At 29.9% G+C, this 24,330-nt stretch overlaps 2 long non-coding RNA genes across 3 annotated transcripts; one reads left to right on the top strand and one right to left on the bottom strand.

Moving 5' to 3' along the window:
* Positions 1–76: 76 nt before the first annotated feature.
* LOC125370482 lies at positions 77–6,302 on the bottom strand. 2 transcript variants are annotated; one of them, XR_007216505.1, is made up of 3 exons: positions 5,966–6,192; positions 4,669–5,875; positions 77–4,184 (listed from the first exon to the last, which is right to left on the bottom strand). It is a non-coding gene; the product is annotated as an uncharacterized LOC125370482 (long non-coding RNA). The 2 variants fall into 2 exon arrangements; XR_007216504.1 differs by lacking the exon at positions 77–4,184 and having other exon boundaries at positions 4,352–5,875; positions 5,966–6,302.
* A 6,533-nt stretch (positions 6,303–12,835) lies between these two features.
* LOC125370365 lies at positions 12,836–22,471 on the top strand. The gene is made up of 2 exons (XR_007216255.1): positions 12,836–13,348; positions 22,243–22,471. It is a non-coding gene; the product is annotated as an uncharacterized LOC125370365 (long non-coding RNA).
* Positions 22,472–24,330: the final 1,859 nt, after the last annotated feature.

A 24,330-nucleotide genomic window follows, 5' to 3' on the forward strand; every position in this document is an offset into this window, starting at 1 on the left:
TGCGTAAGAGGTTGCTACAGTAATTTGGTTGGCCATGAATAAAGAAAATTTTGAGCCACGAGACTCTAGTACCATGTAGAAAATTATGTATTGTATACTATTAATTATAATACAAGACTATCTATAATACAATAAAGGAGAGAAATACCTATATAATACAGTCCTAGTAGTATACAAATAGACAAATATAAACGAAATACAATTGCAACAGATGAATACAATAAAACTAGTGACAAATAATCGTAACCCTCTTAAGATGTTCCCACATCTTAACTTTGCAGATCTATGCCACACAACTCTGTTAAAGCATTCCCACGCCTTAATTCCGCAGGGTCTCAATCTTTAATAGCAGTAGCAATTGTAGTGGCGGCCAGGGTTGTGGTAGCGGTGGCGACGGTGTTGTTGGTGAGTGGATAATATAATGATAATGTCAAGTGGATTTAAAATAAGAAACTAATTAAGAAAATACATTATTGATTAAGGTGTGATAGTCATTCAATTAACCATGGAATAGATACTTTACAAAATTGAAGAATAGGCATTCTAGAATACTTATTCTTTGTTTAACTTTGAACAAAATCCTCGAATACTTATTTCATATGCAATAGCTTTTTTATTTCCTTGGCTATTTCATGAACTGAACATATAAATGTTTAGCTAATTAAAAAAAAGAGTATTAGTTCAATTATTTATCCAATTAATCTAATTAATTATGAGTAATTAAGAAAACGAACTATATATGTTATCTAAGATTTTTAAATTGTATTTATATATGTAATTATATAACCTCGATTAAATGATTCTACAATATTTATTTCCTTAGTTCAGATCATAGTTCAGATCAGTCCTTGAACCATCTTGTCCGATTAATAATTTTTCCAAATTCAGTTACAACCAGAGCTTTAACACCACTTCAGGCCTAGTACCAATCATTTAATAGCTACTCTTGTAACTAATGACAATCAGTTCCAATCATCTAATATTTGTCCTTGTAATTCTTATATATTTTTTATATATATAAAGCTAATCAGAAAACGAAAAGATAGAATTAAAACAATAAGATTTTAAACACGGTGGAAAAAATAACAAAAAGAAAATTTATAAGCTCTTATAAACACATAATAAAGTTTGAGAATGTACATCAAAGAAACCAATTACAGATGTTTGTGTTACGGGGAATTAGATTCCCATTTCTCAACTTTCATATAAGAAATTTTACGCATTCAAGAATAGAGATATACTCATGGAAAAAGTGAATTTCAAACTTCTCAAAGCACTGAAAGATATAAGCAGGGAATCCATATATCATCAATGCATGTTCTAACAAATAAAAGTTATCAGACAATAAAAGGGACAAAAAAGAAAAAAAGAAAGAAGAAGAGCAGTCTCTTTTCTTTCTCTTCATCTTAATTTCATATGAATAAATAGATTATATATATACATGTATGTGTGTATGTATGTACGTAACACAAGAATCTTATGCTTGTACTTCACACTTCTTTAACATATAACAGTACGATACTGCAGTTTCCTTGAAATTTAGCTGATGCAACAAGTAATTTCCATTCTCTCTCTCTCTCTTTTCTCTTTCTGTGTGTGTATGTGCATGGACTGTAGTTGAAACTATAAATTTCTTGTTGTTAGAGATACGAAATCTTGAAGTGGGTAAGTACTTGATTATGTATATACGTCACTAACATAATACATAAGCAAACTCTCTCTCTCTCTCTCTCTATATATATATATATATATATATATATTGGTAAAGAGAAACAAGTAAAGGGTTTTGTTTAGTTATTTAAATTGTTTGTTTTTTTTCTTATACACACGACCAAAATAGTAGAAAAGTCCATGAAGGTAGACATCTACAAGGCTTTTTCAGAGCATTGATGTTGAAGTTTACCATTTTAATGAAAGAAGATAGGCAAAAGAGATGCATGTGTCTCTAGCAGAGTACAAAAACATTATCTCTGTATATATATATATCATATATGAGAGAGAGAGGGGAAATTTCTTATATCATGTATAAGCAAAATGTACAATGCACATATATATTAAATATGGATACCTGAAATCATGAATTAGGTAAGAAAGAAAAAAATTTAAATGTACTTGAAATATTTAACCATTACATTCATCACATGAGTTTTAGATAGAATAGGATAGAATCTGCTTTCTGAAACACTGAAGGGTACAACCTGTAACAACATAACATATTGAGGAAATTTGTGGGTCCTTTACTAAAAGCAGTACATCTTCTTTTTTCACTATTTATCCCCTGATCAATCCAGGGAGAATGTTCTCTGTAGATTATTAAATTCAATTCAATTAAAACCAAAACCTCTCTCTCCACTTTCTGTTTCTTGGTTTAAAAATAAAACAAAGAAGTTTTAAGAAAAAGAAATATTAATTTAATAAAATAATAATTAAAAGCTGAGATTAATTGCTGTCCAAAATCCCACAATTGATTTCAGGAGATCTCAAATTGTGGTCCCTTAAATGGTCTGACCAATGTGTCCTTTTGACCTGCTTTTAACGTGTATAACATATTCTCCAGTGGCCAATCAACACAGAGAGATAGAGAGAGAAAGGGTTATTGTGAAGAGAAGAAGGGGGGTCCATTCTTTATATATATATTTGAGATTCCCCAGTAGCTATAATCATAATCTTGCTCCTGCTACACACTTTTTCTTTCCCTAGAATCCATACCCTTTTCTTTATCTTTTTTCTATTTTAATTTTCTTGAATCCCTGGCCAGACGTGTGTTTGTATGTCTTCTGTCTGTATAGAATTCAAGAAAATCTATCAAGAAACCAAGATATCAAGAAAGCATATGATTATGCCTATAACCCTTTATGCAGATAAACCTAGCAAAGGATGGTGATGACAATGAGCGTGACTTAATTATATCTGGGCATGAAAGATTATTCATCGCTGCACACTAGCTAGCCTCCTTCTCCACTTGGCTATGGAAAAACAATAAGGACAATGATAATGATAATATATACATGGGGTTAGGAACAGATTCTTGATAAGATATAAATCTGCATAATGTTCCCTTTGCTTTTTATTTTCTTCTTTCTTTAAGGAAAAAAATTATTTAATTTAACTATTCAACTTCAAATTCCATTTGCTTTTTTGCTTTTGATTTTATCAAAGCATGCAATAGGAAAATGATCAAGGGCCCCTAGAGCAAGTGGGTGCTGTCATTTGTGTGTTTCTTTTATGTTTTACAAGGGCAGGAGGGCAGGGCCCTTCCTTATATATAGAACTACATGCCCATCTAAAACTGAAACAAAAACATTGACAAAATGGCTATTTAGTAACAGCTTGTTCCTATTGCTTGATAAATAATTTCGTTAAAATTTTAGATAAATAAATAAACAGTAAGAGATCCATATCTCAACCTGGAGTCATCTTTCCTCCTTTGTAAACAGAAACATGAAAAATACACCATACTTCGTGAAGATCATTAACATTTGGTATTCTGTAGCTCCTGAATGCGATTAGTGTGCCATAAATATCAATTGCCAAAACCATGCAGTAAAAATTGTTGCTTCACGCACTTGTACTTTAGATACTTATAGCTAATTCCAGGTTGTGTGTAACATTGATTAAATGAGTGTCTTTTTGCTAATTATATAACAGGAAGTCATATTTCAGGAACCGTTTTCTTAATTTTAACCCCTTTAAAACCAGCAATTAGGATACACTTTAATTGCCTTTTAACTAAAAGAAAGAAGTTGTAGTTCATATAATAGGCACTTTAATTGCCTTTTAACTAAGCAAAAAAGTTGTAGTACATATAATACACTTTAATTTCCATATAAAAATGGGAAAAAAGAAGCCCTAGATATAGATATATAATTGAGCTAGCTCTATATGTTTATATCTTCTCTCTAAATCTGGGAAGTTGTATAGTTGCCATCCATATCTCTAAAAATAACAATCTTTTTGACATCAAATGGCTATGAATAACCTTGTTAATAAGACAAAACAATTATTTGATCTTTTGATCTAATATTACACACACACAAACACTACTACAACAGCAGCATCTTGGACACTAGCACAATTGGCCAGTCTTGTGAATTGTGAACTGGGTTGCCTTTGGGACACTTATTCTCTCTCTCTGCCTCTTTTCTCTTTTTCTTTAATTTTTGTATCTCCTGTTTTTCTTTTTTCTGGGCAAGAAAGCTTTAGTTAGGGCACTCATACCATAACCACAGGTCATAGAAAGTGTCCAGGAGACAAGCTTTCTTACAAGATGGATGTAGCATCATAAGTATATGTATATAACTCCCATGATGTCAGGTTTTTGTATTTATAATTTTCAATGTAATTGTAATAATTTAGAGGCAGGAAAGATTTGAAATTTTTTATTATTATCAGATCCCTCGATACAAGTGTAGTAATACCGATATTTATAAATCAAGTCATAGAGAGTACACATGAGACCTCTGGTTATGGAAATTATTCCCAAACAGAAAACTTAAATATAATTCATCTAATATCCTCTCTGCCAAAGGTTTAAAGATAAGCATCACACAATGAAAAATAAAAACAAAGAAGAGACTTAAAAGAAAAATAGATAAAAACCCTAAATCATGAGAAGAATAATGATATTCCAGAAAGAAGATAAATAAAGTGAAAGTAACTTCAAAGAACCTGAATCTTTTCGAAATTACAATGCTGCCCTCTTCAAATTTCTCCATTAATGCCATCTTCCTCGCTAGATAAGATCATAAATGAAAACAATCTGCATAAAATATATATATACCATAGATATATAATATAAATAGGAATATGCATGGCTCCTCATACGCCATCCACGGAGGCCATCGATGCTCCGGTGGGCTCTGCAAATGGCATACAGGGAGCCAGGCATATACAAAAATATATGTTTATATGCATGATATGATAATGATGATGATGCATGATGATTAAAGCTTAAAATAAGCATTTCTCTAACTATGTAAGCATGTATCTTATGTATGATCCATGATTGTATGTGATGCGTATATTATATTATATATAAATATATATGTATGAGCATGAATGTTCAATGCAAGAGCAAGAAGTGAATATACAAGTATGCATCTAAAATAGATGAAAAAATTTGTCTTCTCTATGCTTACAATTCGAGGAGAAGAAAGTGCTACAGGAGGAGCAAAATTAGGGCAAACAAAGACAGACAGGGAGAGAGAGAGAGACAGAAATAGAGAAGGGTAGAGATTGAAGGGAAAGAGAGAGGAGGGGAGAGTGGTATTTATGGAGGGGAGAGATGTATGGAAAACAGGAACTGGGTCATAATCAAATAAGGGGGAAGATTGGTGTTTGAAAAGTCCCACATGAAATTAAACAAGAAAAACAAAATGAATTAAAACCCTAAAGAATTGGCATAAAAGAAGGCAATAGAGAGAAGCTAAATCCTGGTATTTTATTTTGATGTGTGGGGTTTGTATGTGTTATTTTGAGAGGGAAAGAAGGAAAGATGTGGGGTTGTAGTTGCACCTCAGCTTGCAACTAAATATAGACACCATGATATGAGAGAGAAAGGGAAGAGAAAATATGAATCAAGAAAAAGCAAAAAAGAAAAATTGAAGTAAAGAAACAATGGAAGAGAAATTCTTTTCTTTTTCTAACAAAAATTTCTTTTAAAAAAGAAAAACAACAAAGAAAAGAAATGGTGTGGTTGGGTTAGTAACCACGCAATTTCCTAAGCTAACCCTTACGGTGGTTTGAAATCTCCTTTTCTGGGTCGTAAAGCAAATGTTGCTTTTCTTCTCTGAACCTCACTTTGTCTGCAAGTGCTTGGATATACATGGATTCTCTCTATCTCCCACTTTCTTTCTCGTCTGCCCCTTTTCTTTCCCTTTAAAATAAAGTAAAAATAATAATAATAATAATAATAATAATAATAAAAGAAAGAAGAAGAAAAATATATGTACAACATTATTCTTACTATTATATTTATCATCTGCATCTTTCCCCTTCTTTTTCTTTTTTTCTTATTCTTTATCATCTCCATCACTTCCTTCTTTTTTCATCTTCTTTTTCTCTCCCTCTTCTTTCTTTATATACTACTATTATTTTAATTTAACATATCTAACATATTTACTAATACTGATTTTAATAACATTTCTAAGCAACTGAGATTCTCTCTTCTCTCTGCTTAATCTTTTTCTGTTTAGATCTTATGAATTAACCTTTTCTACTTTGCTACCTAATTCACCTGCATTTCTGTCCATTCATCTATTCTTAAATATACATATATCTATCATCCCAGATTGCCACTTAAGAAAACCATTCATCTCTATGCATACACCAAAGATGTAGACAAAGAAAAAGACACATGTTTATTAATATAAAATTATGAAAATATGTTTTAATTATTCAATGCCCATATGTAAAACATTTTATTTGAAGTAGGTAAGTTTTCTTATTCAAAATATCTCAACTGAGACAACTTAATTAATTAATTACTATAGGTTTTCATCACTTCTCCAAATACCTAATTTATCCAACATATGAATAGATGAATGTGAAACCCTAGCTATAGCCATACAGATATCTCTTTCTTTCTCTCACTTTTTGTTTTCTCTTCTGGTTGGATCTGGTAAATTCAAAATTCTACCTTATAAATCCAACATAACATAGAATATTATAAATTACTAGCTGGAACAGTCAATATATATATATATATATATATATATAGAGTCCAATTTTTGTACATGAACTCCTGCAGCAGCTAACCCAAAAAAATTTCAATGATAATATACAAATTGTAACCTTATGTGATTGTTCTATGAATAGTCAGTATCCTTGTAAGAATCTTTTCCTGTCAATAGAAGGCCACCAATAGAATTTTAGGGTTGACATTAAAAAACAACAGGAGTGTCAGGTTCGTCTTGTGTGCCTCTCAACATTTCATTTAAATTATATTAGCAATTTGATTTGTTAATTTCTAGCTAGAGACTATATAATTAAAATCATTGATCCGACAATATTCTTTGTTTATAGCACATGAATTATCTTCTGACAAAATTGTTTGTTTATACCATAATTTTATAGCATTGCATGTGAAAATGTAATTATTATCCCACCCCTTTAATATCAGTGCTTCGTATGTGCCTATAATATTCATCAATTTTTTGGGCTGAAATCTATTAATCACTATTAAAAGTTCCTTTTCCTTTCCTTTTCTTTTTTCTCTGTTAATGATATTCTAACTATAATTACTTGTACAATAGAGCAAAATCTAATCGATGGTATGCAAATTTTGACATCAAAATAAATAGTGAAGATATGACTATAAATTTGTATCATTACAATTTGCATATATTCCATTTAGTTTTTGTTAAATTTTGAAATTTTCTTAATTGTTTTCCTTGTCTGATACCAAATGTTACAAGATCTGCACTTCTATGAAAATGGTCTTGTCCGACACTGATAAAGATTATACATATACATACACATGAGATTAACTAATATAGCTAGAGATTTGAATTCTTGGCCTGATATTAATAAATGTCTTTGTTCTTTTTTAGGTACTTAAGAGAATTTATTGATCAAAGCCGACCCATGTTTTTATGTGATAAAGAGAGGCTTGAAAGTTTGTATCTAGGATCAGCCAGCTATGTGTAACATTTCTCAAATCTTAGACAAAGAAAAGATTTGATTTTTCAATGTAGAAAACTATATATATTACTGTTACAAGAAAAAAGAACTGTAGTTTCCAAAGTACCAAATAGAAGATATTACTTACAATGTAATAAAAGTTAAGACACTTAGTACTAACACTTCTCACCAAGGACTGAGAATGGAATAGGAAGCTGATATGCACCTAACAGAAGTTTTGAACCCTAGCCATCATACCCCTACTTCTCCATATGTAGGTCTATACTTAGTATAAGAGACAAACATGCATGAGTCAATTTTAAAGGCCAAGAAAGAAACATCTATTCATAATTGCTTATTTTTTGACTTCTTTTTCAATGTTTGACAGCAATTTAATACACAGGTTTCCTATGGATTCCTTCTTAATTAGATGGCAATTTTCTAAAGCATCTCAAATTTGTATATTATATGGAGCTTTTTAACATGTTTAAAAGGCTTTGCCTTGGGACATAGTGAAGTGGGTTTAACATAGCTTAAAGTTAGGTTAAGAACCTTTTCTTGATCTTTTTAGGGTTAGTTACTAAAACCCCCAAGGTTTATATCAATACATAATTTGATACCTAATATCTATAATTAGCACATTTCATCCTTGTACAATTATCAAAGGAAATTGTGTTATTTTGGGGAAGCAAACTATTTTGTAATATAAAAGTCAAGAACAAACAAATGTAATACAATTAACATTTAAGGATTCAAATGTAATCAAATTTCAAAGAGTTAGGGACAACAGTATAATTTCTATATTTTTTTCAAAGAATGAAGAAAAGTGTATAAACCTCATCGACTTTTTATTAATTAACCCTTCTTTCTCAGTTTACTTTCTTTAAGATTTATCATATGTTTGAAAGTAATCTCTAATGCAAGCTGATGCGAAACAGATGTAGTCCTCAAATTATAATTCTAATTGGAATGTTTAGTTTTCATGCATAGTTAACACTTAAAAGTTCATAAAAACCTTGTTCACAATGTTTGCTTTCTGAATTGAGGTCTTTTAATTATTTGATTTTGTCAATTTGCATTCATTTCTCATCATTAGTAGCTTTGGACTCGCTTAGCTACAAAGTAATCCTTTCCGAATGAAATGATATCATCAGTCGGAAACGTCCAGAAAATTTGAACTATAAAATGAAAGCAGCAAAAGTGAAATAAAACACAATTTTTGATACTTGTATAGTTAAAAATATAAAACTATAGCTTTTAAATTAAATGTTGAAATCGCTTCAAATCCAGTGAACATGAAAATAAACACAAACTCTGTCATACTGCAGGTGAATTTTTATGCATAAGGAGGTGAACTTGAAAGTGTAAGACATATACAAATTCAATGCGTCCAAAGAGCAGTCTATATTTGTTATGTCTCCCAATTTCTCATGTCTCATTCAAGGCTGCCAAGCTTGAGGCCCACCGCCTGCTTCGTCACTATTGATTGTAAAAATTTTGGTAAATGTTTTCAGTCATCAATTACAGCATTAAAAAAAATGATAATTCAGTTTTAAATGTTTTGAATTTAATCAAATTGAAGAAGTTATCTTTGTTTGATACTTAATTAGAAATGTATTAGTTTTCACACATTTATTTTATTAATCCACCTCTTCATAAATTAGTTTTTTTCTTATGGAGAATCATGAATTCATTTATTGAAAAATAATGTAATTAAAATAATAATAAAAATAATTAAAAACATAAAAGAAATTCTCACTTGAATAACGTTAATAATTCTTTTATTTTTTTTAATTTATATTTCAGAAATTCATTTTGTAAATGTATCGGAAGTCTGAATTAATGGGACCCTAGAATAAATAGGTCCTTGTCCTTTTAGTTCCGAACAGGTGAAATGTAAGAAGCTGGATCATACTTTTGAATGTTTGACCAACCCACTTCCATGAATAAAAATTCATTTCATAGGACCATAACTCATATTATAACACATAATTATGAATCTGAATTTGTTTAAATTATAAATTATTTTGACCATATTATATTTTGAATTTTGAATTTAATATTATATAAAAATATAAATTCAGAGACAATTGACAAGACAAGAACCAAAAATGTCCAAAGCTAGATAGGAGAGAGTATAGGACAACATAATGTAATTCCAAAAAGATAGAGCTAAATTAATCATTGACTTATGGAGACTAAGTAGCTGCACATTGCCCATTTTAGGTGTGAATTGCAATTCTCAGATTGCATTTTGGATATAATCCTCACTTTTGTCTGTTTCAATATCAATCAAATTATTCAAAGTGTTCTCCATTTTATAGACCAAGCTTTGATTCTCAAGTCAAGAAAGTGCACTGGAGAAAGAAAAAAGAAAAAAGAGGGGAGCCCAAGCACAACATACTTGAGCCAGCTCCAAAACCTTTTGTGATCTATAATTATTCAGGAGAATTCCTAAATATGAGGTACTCTAGTTTTGGATATCAATTTTTGGACCATAAATTCGAAGTAGTAATAAATATTATGTTTAGGAATTATATGAAATTGTATTAATAAGGATTTGGAACAAAATTCACAGTGAATTTGAAACATCAATTAGTGAAGACTTGAAATAATAATGAATTATATGCTATTTTTTGAAATTCTTTAGCAATTCAAAAACTAATATTTAAAATCTGATTTTCAAGTCCAAATGCAGGCATTAATTTGTAATTATATATTTAAACTTCATAAATTCAGAATAATCATACTATATATAAAATGGCTATAAAGGAAAAAAAAATTGGAAATAAATGGGCATATGGTTTTTATTTATTGATAAAAATTTATTCTACTTCTTAAGATTTTTAGGTTTTTTAATTGGATAAAAAAATTCAAATTCATTCAAGATTTAAGTAGTCTAGGATATGAATAATAATTCTTTTGATTCAAAATCATTAAATATTATCTAATTTGAATTTTTATAATTAACTTAATCTACTTAATGAAATAAATGGTGGACTTATATTTGATAATTATTTTCTAAAATCTCAATGAAATTTTTTATATTCTATAACTTTTTATTTAGTCTTAATTTTGCAACAGTAATACTAACCCTACTTTTAAAATAGATTTATGTTTTATATTATAGTAGGTTTATCTTTTTCTTTTTACAACTTTTATTGATTAGAAAGATGCATGGAAATTCACTAGAAATCTAGATTTCATACATTTTGAAAAAAATAGTCTTTTTATTTGCAATGAATAAGAAAAATTACTAGAAAAAGAATTTGTCAAATATTCTTAATAAAAAATGAAACTTAATTTTGAGAGAAATTGCGATTTTGCATATAAGATGATAATGGAAATTTTACAAGAGGAACCTTTAACCTATAAGAACACTAAACCCAAACTATTTGCATAGATATATACCTTATCATAGTTTAATAATAATTATAGTCAGGTGTAATGCATGTTGAAGGAAAAGCTAATATATGTCTATCAATTATTCAAAAATTATTCGAACCTCCATCACCTGTAAAAATGGTATGTCTGGATGAAAGGATTTTGGACCCATGGATTTAATTTTCTTTATTAAGCTCACATGAGTTTGTATCAATGAAGATTAATGGGTAAACTTATAATGGATTTGGATATATACTTAATAAATGGTGATTTAAAATAATTTGGATAAACATTTATGAACTTGATATTTGAAAGTCTTGATTTGATATTTGAAATCCAAATGTTAAATCTAAATTCATAAATCCAGACACAAAGTTCATTCTTTTCATGGATCTTATTAATCCAAATCCTCTGATGTTTAACAAACTTTAGATAGATTTAATCCACATCTACATTTTAAGGTTCACATCCAGCAACTCAAACACAAAGATAAAGAAAACGAAAAGAGATTATTAGGATTTGTTTTTGCTATCTCTTATATTAGGAGACATATTTGATCTCATAATAATATGTAATATTATGAGATAAATACTTGATCACTAACCTGCTATTTCAATGAGGGACAGTTTGTACAAAACCTTAGGCTACCACTAATTGTAATTTGGAATAAAATTGATTGATCTTTGCCTGAAAAGAAGAGAACTCCCTAGTCCCTATTTTTGAATAAAATGAGTTGGAATTGTAATCACATTTTTAGGGGAATGAAATTGTAGTTATTTGAAGAACATACACTTAACTAAAAATACCCACCAAATTCTATTAGTGAAAAAACAAAACAAAAATTATTTTGAAGTGTGACAATAATCACAAGTATAAAAATGGAAGTTAAAGGAAGCCAATAGGAAGATAGGGGCAAGAGACAACCCCCTACACATACTTGTTTTGCACATAAAAACATGAGAAAAGTTAAATCTTAAGGACAAAGGTTAATGACAAGAAATATACATCATTTGAGACAAACTTTATAAGAAAGAAGAAAAAAACATAGATAAATGGAATAAACCTTGAGCAAAAGAAAGCTAGGGTAGCTAAAGCAAAGAACAAAATGGACCTTGATCAAAAGAAAGCAAAATTAAATTACTAATAAAAGCTGCCAAAGGCATGGTAGAAGAAAATATTCAAATGATAATAATTGTGCTAACTAAAGTAAGAGACGGTGAAAACCCATTTGTCCGCTAATGAAGGAACAAAAACATCAGTTTCTTTTGAATCTTTTTCTTTTCAAGATAGAGAAATAAACAAAATGTATGGTAGTAAAAAATGGGACTGAAGGGAAGAAGAGGAGAGAGTGTGATCAATCTTCCATGTCTTGAAAAGGCTGCTAATTATAAAGTGGGGGAATTTCTATTTATATTTTTTATATCCCACTTCCCTTTCCTTGTATGTAGAAAAGGTTAAACAAAGAAAGAACCAAGAAAAGAAAAAAAAAAGAAAAAACAATAACAAAATTAATTGATTAATATAAATAAATAAATAAAAACCCAGTTGTTATAATTGGAAAAAGCAACAACTATTGATGAATTTTATCGTGTATAGTGTTGGAAGGAACAAGTGTGGGAATCCTCTTGTCAGTGTTTTTTATGGGTCTCTTCTCCCTTCCTCTGTTTGTTTCTAAGTGTCTCTCACGGTTTGATTCTTCTCCATCGTCTTCTCCCTTTTTTCATTTAATTAATATATTTTACATGTTTATATAATAAACAAATAAATCTCACTAAACATTATATGTTTTATAATAATAATAATTCTTTTGTTTTCTAAAAGAAAAGCCCAAGTTACTGGATTGGACAGACTATGTAGGGTTTTGTATATAGAGATTGTAAGCTTCTTTAATTCTATGCTCCTCGAACTCCACAAATTGGAATTATGATGATCAAGTTTCTCACAGCAAGTCATGTGCTTTGCAGCCTTCTTTTTAATTATTATATAATATATATATTTTAGTTTTATATTTAAAAATAAAACCATTTTATATAATAATATAGTGTAAGAAATAGTTTGTATCCTCGAATTTAACCAAAACAAACACGCATGTTATGATAGTACCATCAGCCCTTTTGTATCTATACGACTGCTCATCTTTTGAGAATATTATGTTTTTTCTTTTACATATTCCCCGCCGCTGCTTTTCTCTTATTCAGCTCTCCTCTTCTTTCTTTCTTCTTTTTTCTTTTTTCTTCATCTCTCAATTCCCTTTTCTTTCTTTTAGAGTTGTGTGTTGGGTTTGGAATTGAAACCCTAGTTTCTGAACTGGGTGCATTACACCGAAGACAAATGCCACAAAAAGGTAATCAGAAAACTGTATATTACTTTCACTTTTTATTTTTTAATTCATCTTTTCAGAGTTAAAAGGATCTGATGTGTTAGAAAGGATGTAAGAATAAATAAATAAATAAACCAATTTTATTGTTGGCAGGTTGTTGTCACCACGTGTTAATATAGAGCTTAATTGATGTGTGTGCGTCAATTGGCTGATAACTAATAATTTATCCATACATTCTATAGCTGATAGAATAATTTTGATTAATTTTATTTGCACGTAACTTTATAAGATTAATTCAAATAAATCTAAAGACTTATATTTTATAAAATTATTAAATATTTAAATTATTTTGATTAATGGCCCATAACCAATATTAAATTTTATACATTTATGTTATCTAATTATATTTTATTAGAATTTTATTTTTTTAAAAAATTATATTTAGTTGAATATTTATTTTTATCTATAATTTTAGAATTATTAAGTTTCACTATTTAAATAATTAATAAAAGACATTAAAAAATATCTATGTTGATAAATAATAAAATATAAAATAATTTTTAATTTTAGTAATTTTTCTTAAATTATTTTTTAACTGTATTATATAATAATTTTAATAGTAGTGTAATTATAATTAAATACAAATAAAAATTTATTTTTTTAAAGTTAAAATAGTGCAAAATGTTTAATAGGACATGAAAATTTTAAAATTTTATAATAAAATGAACAGAATATTAATATAAAATATAAAATATTTAAATTATATTTTTTCAGATTTATTAAAAAAAGTAAGAATAAATAACTTGAACTTAAAATCTCTCAAAATTTGAGGGTAAAGAACATACAATTTAAATTTATAATAAAATATAGTAATATAACTCAATATACTTAGTTTAACGTAAAAATAAATATTGATCACTTGAACTACTTCACTTATAATTCCATTAATGAAATAAAATAATAACAAATACATGAATTAGTATTATCAATAGAATTAAATTAAAAATATTTTATTTTTTCTTTTTGATCTTTTGTCTTTTTACTTTTGTAAATTGAGCTATTTGGATTATCTCGTAACCATATACATAGTATAATACAATAATTCTTTATTTTATAGGATAAGAAATGTATATGAAATCATAATAGCATTAGGATGGAACTAGATTAATTACTAATTAATTCTAATAAGATTGAAAAAGTATTAAATCAAATTAATTATAATAAAATATTATAATATGATTAGGTTAGAATTAGATTAATTACTGAATGATTTTAACTATATTTTAGTTAGTTCAAAACTTTTCTTTTTTTTCTTATTTTTATATATATTATAGATTTTAAACAATAATGTAGAATGAATTTATTAGAAATTTAATAAAATATGAATATCTTAAAATTATTTGTTATATTTTTAAAAGTAATAATAATAATTTAGGATATTTTTATGTTCCTTTTATACATTTTAATATTTTAAAATTTGATTAATATAATAATATCAATATAATTTTAAATATTTATTGATTAATGATATATAAAGTTAATACTACAAACATTACTAATATATTATTTCTTAAGATTAAAAGTAGTTTTATAATTAAGAAACTAACTTATTAATTAATATAGAATTTGACTCATTGCTAATTATAAAAATAAGTTATTATTAATTACACAAGAAACATAAAAAATTCTATATTAGTATAGGTGTCAAAGATAAATATTTATGTCAAAAATTTTATATTTTAAAAGTGCGTACACATGTCAAAATATTTTATTTTTTCATTATTAATTATAAAAAAAATATTCTATTTCTTCATTATTAATTATAAGAAATAATATGGCACTTTTAGGATTATAATTTATTGTCTAGTTAGAAAACTAATTTATTAAGTATTATAATATCTAAAATATAATTTCCTACTATTAGAATCATTGTTTAATTAAAAATATAACTTGTTATATTTATAGGGTCTTACTTTGGTTGGCTCTCCTTTTGTGGCCCCAAAATTAATGTTACAGTGACAGGCTTGGGCTTAGTTCAAAACATTTCGCACCGGAGTAAAGTCTGTATAACCACGCCCATTACGAGTTACTATCACTGTCGCCCTCACTCTCCTTTTATTTTGCCAAAAGAATTATTAATTAATAAGCAATATAAGAAATTGTAAACATATAAAATAAACTTGAATCTCATGTTTTAAAAATAAATAAGTGTAAGTATATTTTTTTGAATATAAATATTGAGAAAAATATGAAAAATCTGATAATGAAAATTGTTGTTCCTCTCGAGTCACACAGAATTGAGGAAGGTCAAATCCCAATTAGGATTATGTCTAATTGAGAAAAATATTATTTTTAAAATCAAATTGGATTAGATTGATTAAAAATTAAATATTTAGGCCAAAATTAAATAAATTATAAAGTCTAGAGACTAAGTTGTAAAAATCTATAAATTTGCCAACCTAGAGCGAATCGGCTCTGTGTACAAGTCGATCGACTCTACACAGTGTCGGTTGGCCTAGAACGCATATTTTCGCATCGTTTTTTGATTTTTCTCAATTTTAAATGATAATTACTAAAATAAACTTACTGTAAACTCAAGGCAAGATAAATCCTCAAGCTAAGACCGTATAGAGGCACCTTTGCCATGAGGTATTTGTGCTCTTTTGGATTCTTATAGCCGAGTTAGTCCTTTTGAATCATAGAAGAACAGATCGTGCAAGCAAATAGCTCATAGCCAATGGATCGAGAGAAAGAGATGAAGAATTTAGAAAGCCATTAGAAGAATATTATATTGATAGATGAAAGAAAAACTTGCTTACTTCCATTACTCTCGACTTCTCTATATATAGAGAAGCCTAAATACAACAAGACAGAAAAGATAAGGTGAGAATCTTATCTTTTACACATGTCTTCCTAAGAAGAAAAGATGAGATTTCCCACTTACAAAAGGATAAGACCTATCCTCTAAAAGATAGAAAATAATACACTACATATCACATGCAGAAAAGCAGAAAATAATACACCTAAAAGGACGAAAAAGATAAGATTGAAATCTCATCTTTTTACATCTTTACATTTTGAATTATGGAGGAGAGATATAGCCTTTATTGCCAGCTCACGGACCACTATCATCGTCTATGGGTTGAGAATCTTGCATAATGGCATCTTTCTGTTCAATGGTCAGACTTGGATCATCTAGTGGGGTCGACAGTATAGGTAAAGTGGATTGTTCAATAATGGAGTGTTCAGTCCATAAATGTCCATTGTAAATCCAGACAAGTGGTGTAGAAATATTGGTCCTTCATAAATCATTTTTTAGTTGTAGAGTGAGCTTCAAATTCCTTGTTATTGGCGGAGGAGCAAGATGTAAGGGCATTTCAATTGTTCTCCAATAATGATAGATGTTTTGGGTGGCATAAGTGTTTTCTGAGAGCTTAAAGTAAGTCCTGTAAAGGATATAGATGGCATAATATCCTGAAGCCTTGAACTCATTGTCTGTAAACAATTTATTTTCATGAATGATTTTGAGGAGATCCTTTTTCCATTGATATGGGGTTTTGAACCAAGTGAGATATTTCCATGGATATGTTCCTGCATTTGTATCAATATTGAAGAAGTATAGGAGGTCCATGACTGGTACTTCTATAGCATAATAACAAACTGTGGAAAGACACCAGAGAAACCATAATTCACTTTCAATTTGTGGATGGGTAGGAGAAAGGTGATAGATTAAGCACCAAGGGTAATCTGGATAAAAGAAATTGGGTTGGATGGGTAGTGAGAAAGTCTGTTGCTTGTTGCCAAATAATGAAACATCATTATTTTTGGCAAAATTGTTGACTTGTTTGGTTGTGAGATTTGTGGGAAGGTCTGGTGGTGATTGAGGTTGCAGAGGGTTTTTTGAGGACGAAGAGGCCATGAAGATTATCAGAAGATTAACCGTTGAGGCGAGGAGGACAATATGTTGGTGTTTTGGTTGTGGCTTTGACAGTCTGGATAAGAAATTTAGGATGAGGTTTCTTGTTCCTTTTATATGCTGAACTTCAAAATCATATATGCTAAACCATGATTTTAATCTCAATAATTGAGGTTCTGGTAAGGTCTTTTGGTTGGACTTAAAGATTTTTGAAAATAAAGAATTATCCATTCGAACCAAGAAGTGTTGACCAATCAGGAAAAACTCAAACTTTTTTATCCCGTATTTGACTGTCAGAATCTTTTTATATGTTGAATGGTAATGCCTTTCTGATGGAGAAAATTGTCCTTATGCATAACCACACAGTTGTTCCTTGTTATTGAGATTTTCAAGAAGAATTGCCCCCCATGCATGATCGGATGCGTCAGTCTGTAGGATAAGATGTCCTGTAGACGGAATGGTAAGGGGTGGAGGATTGTGAGCCAATTCTTTTAGTCTCTTGACAACTGTTGTCTGTTTTGTTCCCCAAGGGGGAGGGTCCTTTTTTAGCAGTTTGGAAAGATGACATGTGTAACTGGATAGGTGTGGTATGGCTTCCCTAACATAGTTGAGTATTCCAAAAAATTGCTGAATTTGCTTTACAGAGAGATTCTCATCTGGAAAATAATCAAGCTCTTTTGTCAAGTGTGGACCATATGTGTATTGGCCGTCTTTAAAATGCATGCCAAGGAACTCTATCTCTTGCTGGCCAATAATACTCTTTTTCTCTGAAAGCATGATTCCATACTTTTGGATGATAGCAAGAAATTGTTTTAGAAGTTGATGATGTTTCTCAGTTGTCTCTCAGAGTAAGAGAATGTCATTAATGTAGATAAGGGAGGAGTAAGGGAGGGGCCCAAAGATTTCTATCATTGTTTTTTGGAACTGAGAAGGGGCTGTTTTGAGCCTAAAAGGCATGACTGTCCATTGATATTGGGCGTTTAGGATACAAAAAGCTGTTTTGTATCTTTCTGAGGGATGGATACCCAATTGCCAAAATCCAGCCTTGAGATCAAATTTTGAATAGAATTGGGCCTTTTGAATGTGGACTTTTAGGTTCGAAGGTTCGAAATGCGAGGAAGAGAAAATTTATTATCTTTCAAAAAATGATTCAGAGGCTTGTAATCAATAACAAGTCTCGTTTTCCCCCTTAGTTTTTCAGATCTTTTTTCCACATAAAAGGCTTGACAGGCCCATTGTGAGGTTATGGGCTCGATGAGGCTTTGTTGTAGTAGAGTCAGGCATTCTGATCTGGCAAGGGCTAGATCTGTAGGAGACATTCCTAGATGGGTAGCTTTTGTTGGGTTGATATCTTCATTGAGCTTGAAAGGAAGGCTGATATAGAACTGGGGATTTTTCCACAAGGGTAGAGGGTGTTGAAAATGTGAATGGGATTCTGGATAAAAAGGAAGGAATTTTTCTTTGTATTGCAGGAATGGTGGTTCTGTGTCTGCTATAGTGAACAGATTAGATGTATCTATGTATGGACGAAATTGCCTCTTGAACTTTATTCCATTGGGAAGAATTTGAAGCCTTTGAGCTTGATGATAAACATCAAAACCTATTAAGAGGTCTTTATTTGGGAGATCTGAGCCAATGATGTGCGTCCATACCACACAATCAGGAAAGAACTGTATTCCAATTTTTTATTTTGTGATCAGGGTAGTCTTGAAAGTTTGGCCATTTGCTGCTCTGAAGAACTGAGTATGAGATTTCAAGTATTCAGATGGGAGGACTTCAGGATTCATCATGCTTCTTTGAGCTCCAGTGTCAAAGAAAGCTATAAATGGAACAGGTTTTGCATACCTTGAAGGCAAGACTTGTATAGGAACATAAGGAATTGGAGGAATCTTAGTAGCAAGTTGAGATAACTCAGGAATTGGAGATGGAGAAAAAGGGTACTGCATTACATTTGTCAGAATGTCCTTCTTTTCTTTTGAGGAGAGACTAATCATCAGAATTGGAATTTCATTATCATCAGAATCTGAAGAGGACTCTTCTGAAGATTCAGTAGAATCTGAATATTCTTCTTCTACTCTAAAGAGACTTTATAGAGTAAGATCGTCTTGTTCTGATAAGAGAGACTCTATATCTTCTTCAAATAAACTTGGTAGAGACATGGACATGCTAACTTGTTGGACCATCCTTGCTGATTTTTTCGAATTTTGAGGGCAATCCTTAGCATAATGCCCTTTCTTTCGGCAGATGTAGCATCTGTCTGATTTGTGGCCTTGATTCCTCTTTTTTTGGAAGTATCTGAATCTTTTTATATGTGGCTTTTTTCCTATGAATTCTTTGCTTATGCTGCGAGGGTATTTTTAGAAATGGTGTTTAATTTTCTTCTTGTGACTAGAGCAGACACAATTGGAGGCCTTGCATTTAATCTTGAGGTGGCTTTTGTTACAGGCCTTTTGAACAATTAAATCTCGTTGAAACAGTCTTCTGAACAATTCTTACTGGTCATATAGTCTCTTGATAGAGGAGAGAGTGAACTGCCAGATCTCTCCAAGAGTAATGGAGGTAACCGGCTTCTTTATTGCGGCGATCATGTTGTTGACTTCTGGTTGTATCTCATCTGGTAATGAGGTGATGAAAGTATATTTCAATGTATCATCGCCGTCGTGCCCTCCAATGAAATAATATAATTTGGACATGGTAGAATAATGTCTTTTCAGATCCTTAATCTTCAACGAACAACATTTTCAATCAAAGTATTCCTATTTTTGTTGTCGTATAATGAGATCATAACTTCCAAGGAACTGATTATGGAGGACTGTGACCGCAGCTGATGGAGTTGGCAAAGTCACAAATTGGAGTTTAGTATACTCAGGCTGTGACTGGAACCAATCCTTTAAACTGCCTGTGAATCTCGTGACAAATTCAGCAAGAACCTTTTTAAGTGTGGCACCATCAAAAGTCATTTGAAGATCAATCCATGCCAAAAATTCAAAAAGCTTATCTCTCCATTTTGGGTATGAAGCTCCAGTAGGAACAAAATATGACTGTGCATCCTCCGTGCCATCTTCAGGCTCCACTACTTCTAGATTGGGTTCAGTAGTAGAGGTGTTCATGAGAATTTCTGTGATATCAGCCATCTCAGAGGTATTTGAAGAAGAATCAGAATCATAAGGGCTGATTAGTGATTGGTCTGGCAATTTATTTTCTTTAGAGACTGGAGGATGAATTATTTTCTTTTGTTGGGTTATGGAGCCTTTTGGATAAAGATGTGAGAAAGTACCAAAGAGTTGATAAAGAGTTCCTTCTTGTTCTGGCTGTGGGAGGAAAGGAAATGCAGAATAGTATGAGGGAGCAATTGCAGAAGATGTAGAGGCTGCTGATGTAAAGGAAGGGATTGTAGAAGACTGATCTTTTCTAAGGTCATGTTCAATTTGATCAATCTGCCTTTTGAGCCTTGTAATTTCTTTTTCCTTCTAGATGAAAGCTGGTATAATCGGTTGGGGAACTCGAAGCTCTCTATCCAAAGCTTGATATTTGGCGGTTAGAGAGGAATATAGTTGGAGTACTTCTTGAGAGAAGGTATCCAACTTCTGGTCCAACTTGTGAGCCAAATGGAGAGCCTGATCTAATTTTCCATCTATCTTCTTTAAATAAGAATTCTGAACTATGGAATTAGAAGTATGCCAATTTAGTACTTCTTTTGGTGGAGTGAGAGGCTCTATGGATCCTGATGGAGTAATCCTTGAGGGGAGGATCTCCGATCTTTTATTTTTGGACTTCCTTAGGGGAGGGAAATCTTCAGGCTGGAAATGAAACAGCTTTGGATTGTCTGAGGTGGTTGAACTGCTAGTAAATCAGAGTGAATCTCCTGTCTGCAAGTAGTGGAAGGCTTCTGCCCAAAAACAATTCTCTTTTGAGCCAAAAGTACCTTCATCTCATCAAAGGTGATGTCAATGACAGTCTTTCCTTCTTTTGCAAGAAGTTCTAAGGTTTCCTTATACATAAGAAGAGGAGATTTATCCTGTTCTTTTTTTTTTTTTTTTTTTTTGTGGATGCCAATTCAATGACCGTCTGGATCTCAGTCATCTGGCCTTAGTTCCGTGACTGAACATGAAGTTTCTGGAGATATAACTCTTGGAGTTTTCTTAGAGTGTTGAAAACTTGGATATTTATCAATAATTATTATTTTTACTGTATTTATCGATTAGAATGATTTTGATAAATCCCTTTTAAATAATTATCAATAATTAAAGGTGTGATGATCCTGGCCTCTATAGTTTTCTTCACTTTTTGTATAAATAGAAAAGGAAGTCCTAAGTTAGGGGATTGGTAACTCAGTATAGAACGATTGGTAAGATTTTGGCACATGCACTGTGATTTCTAAAAAACTAAACACTTATCTAAAATATTCTGGATTCTTACTCAATTTTTAATTTGAACTCCTCCTTTACTCTTGAGACTCGAAGATCTACACAATATGGTGACAACCTAAGGGTTCTTAAATTCTATCATCTCATCATCTTCTTTTTTTTTTAATTGTGAATTCTTATGAATTAGTAACATTCTAGCATTTTGCCATGAATATTTGATAGTAGCTACTTCAAATGCTTTATATGTCTAGATCTAGGATTATTATGATTGATTTCATTAAGTTTATGTTATTTCCATTATATTTATATTTTTGGGTTTTGGATCAGATAACTTTTCTGTTGTCGGATTTTGAACTTGATAATCTTATGAATAGATCAACACGCTAGGTTTATTTTTTTTTTTTCTTTAATGATAATTTATATGTGTTGGAATGATTAGATCTAATTTTATTGATTTCATAAGATTAGTTTAATATTCATGTCTTTTAGAGAATTGCCATGTGTAGGGAAAATTTTATTTACTGTAAGTGTATTTTAAATTAATTTGTAATATCTGGCCTTAGAATAAGTTTAATTGTGCGTTTTACAATGCTTTGTACGTGTATTAATTATTCCTCTTATGTTTTTATATTTAGATCTTGGATATGGGAGTTTGGAGCATGAAACTATCAAAATCAGCCTAGAAAATATTCTAGAGCCAATTAGCTTTGTGATGCAGCCACTCGGCTATTCGTGTTAATTGCCCGTTTTTGTTGATTTCCGAGAATTTTCACTATTTTTGCCAATCTCGTATATTTTCTGTTATTTTTGAGTTAATTAGTTTTAAGAGAGTTATAATAGCTTAGTTTTTATCGTTTTTCTTTATTTTTTCTTTATGTCTTTTTCTGTAATTTGATGGATAAATGTCTGTTTATACGATTGATAATTAAAAATAGATATCTAGACCTAGGGCTTAGTTGTAAAAATGTTGTAATAGCTTAGTTTTTACCTTTTTTCTTTATTTTTGCTTATATTTCTTTTGGTAATTTGATGGACAAATGTCTTTTATGTGATTGATAACTAAAAATGAACATCTAGACTTAGGGCTTCATCAGACTTTGGCATGTAAGTTATAGTCCATTAGATTAAAAAGATGGTAAATTGGGCCTAAATTATAAAATTGAATTCGACTTAGACGAGCTTTGTTATGCTTAATTTAATGAACTAACCCACTTAGACTTAGAAAAATTAGAACAGACATTGACATGTAAAATATAGCCCATTTAAGATTAATACTTAGTAATTGAATATAACTTATAATTGGGTTAAGACTAAGCATACTTTATTTATATAACTGAATAGCTAATTAGATTAATTAAGTAAACGAGAAATTAGACTAAGCTTAATAAAATGGGCTAGAAGTAGATGGACCTAATATATGCAGTATTATATGATTTATAAAATATAACTATGTTGCATTTATAGGGAATAGGATATTGACTAATAAAATTAAAAGTAGGAATACACAAATAAGAAAGTTGTCTTTCGAATCTTTTATTGGATGTGACAATGCTTCCTTATGAAATCTAGTACGCCACTAAATAGAAAAAGTGTCCTAGTGATTATCCGGGTGGAGATTCTCTTTTTCCATATTCCTAATTAGATTGAAAAGTCTTGCAATGTCGTAGTCATGAAAGACACTTGGGTGGACGCCCGAAGTCACCGCCCAAAATAAACATATTAAAAAAATCCATATATTAAACTAGTAACATATGTCAAAAAAATATATGTCGCGGAATATATATATATATATAAAAGAATTTTTTGATTTATTTTAACTTATGTTTTGACAAACAAATATAAATTCTATATTTATTATATAATTAAAATATTAATTAGTTATAATTATACAATATTCTGGTTCTATAAAATAGCATTTTAATATTTTTAATATTATAATAATTAATATATTATTTTTTATTAAATAATATTCTAATTTTAGAGAATTGTATTTATTATAATTTATTTTTGATATTATATTTATTAATAAGTTGGTTTTTTAATGATCATAATCTTAAGAGTAATATATAATTAATAAATTAGTTTTTAATTAAACATGATTTATTCTCTTGATTATAAAATGATTTATAATTTTAAACATAACATATTAATCATATTTGTGATTAATAATATTTCTGAAATAATTTTAAATTTTACTCTTAATTGATTATGAAATTTTTATTTTAATTATTCAACTCTAATTATATTTAGATCTAGTTATATTTACAAATAAAATATTAAAACATTTAAAAAATAATCAATGAAAAAAATAATTAAGAGAAAATGCTATGTGTCAGTCCCTCATTGATAAGGTTATATATTAAATCATTAAAATGAGACACTATAATTTTATAACCAAAACTAAGTTAAATGCAAAGTTTACTCATCATTTCCATTTACATCATTGTCTCCTGAAAATTTGCTTGCAGTGAGGTTCTATTTGAACGCATTAATCACCTTCCTGTGTTTGCCCAAGCGATGACTTCCCTCAGACACAAACCTTCTGAGTCATCCTGAATGATAGAGCTTTGATACCATTGCATCCTTGTGATTCAAAAACGGCACTCTCCATGCTAACCTTTACCTTAACCAACAGAATGTTGAGACCAGTGAGCAATGTAAGGACTTGAAGGCGGCTGGACCAGGGGATTCCAGAGAAAACACATCTCCTTTTGTTATTCTTT

Source organism: Ricinus communis, chromosome 6 (genome assembly GCF_019578655.1).
Source record: "Ricinus communis isolate WT05 ecotype wild-type chromosome 6, ASM1957865v1, whole genome shotgun sequence".
Lineage (NCBI taxonomy): Eukaryota > Viridiplantae > Streptophyta > Magnoliopsida > Malpighiales > Euphorbiaceae > Ricinus > Ricinus communis.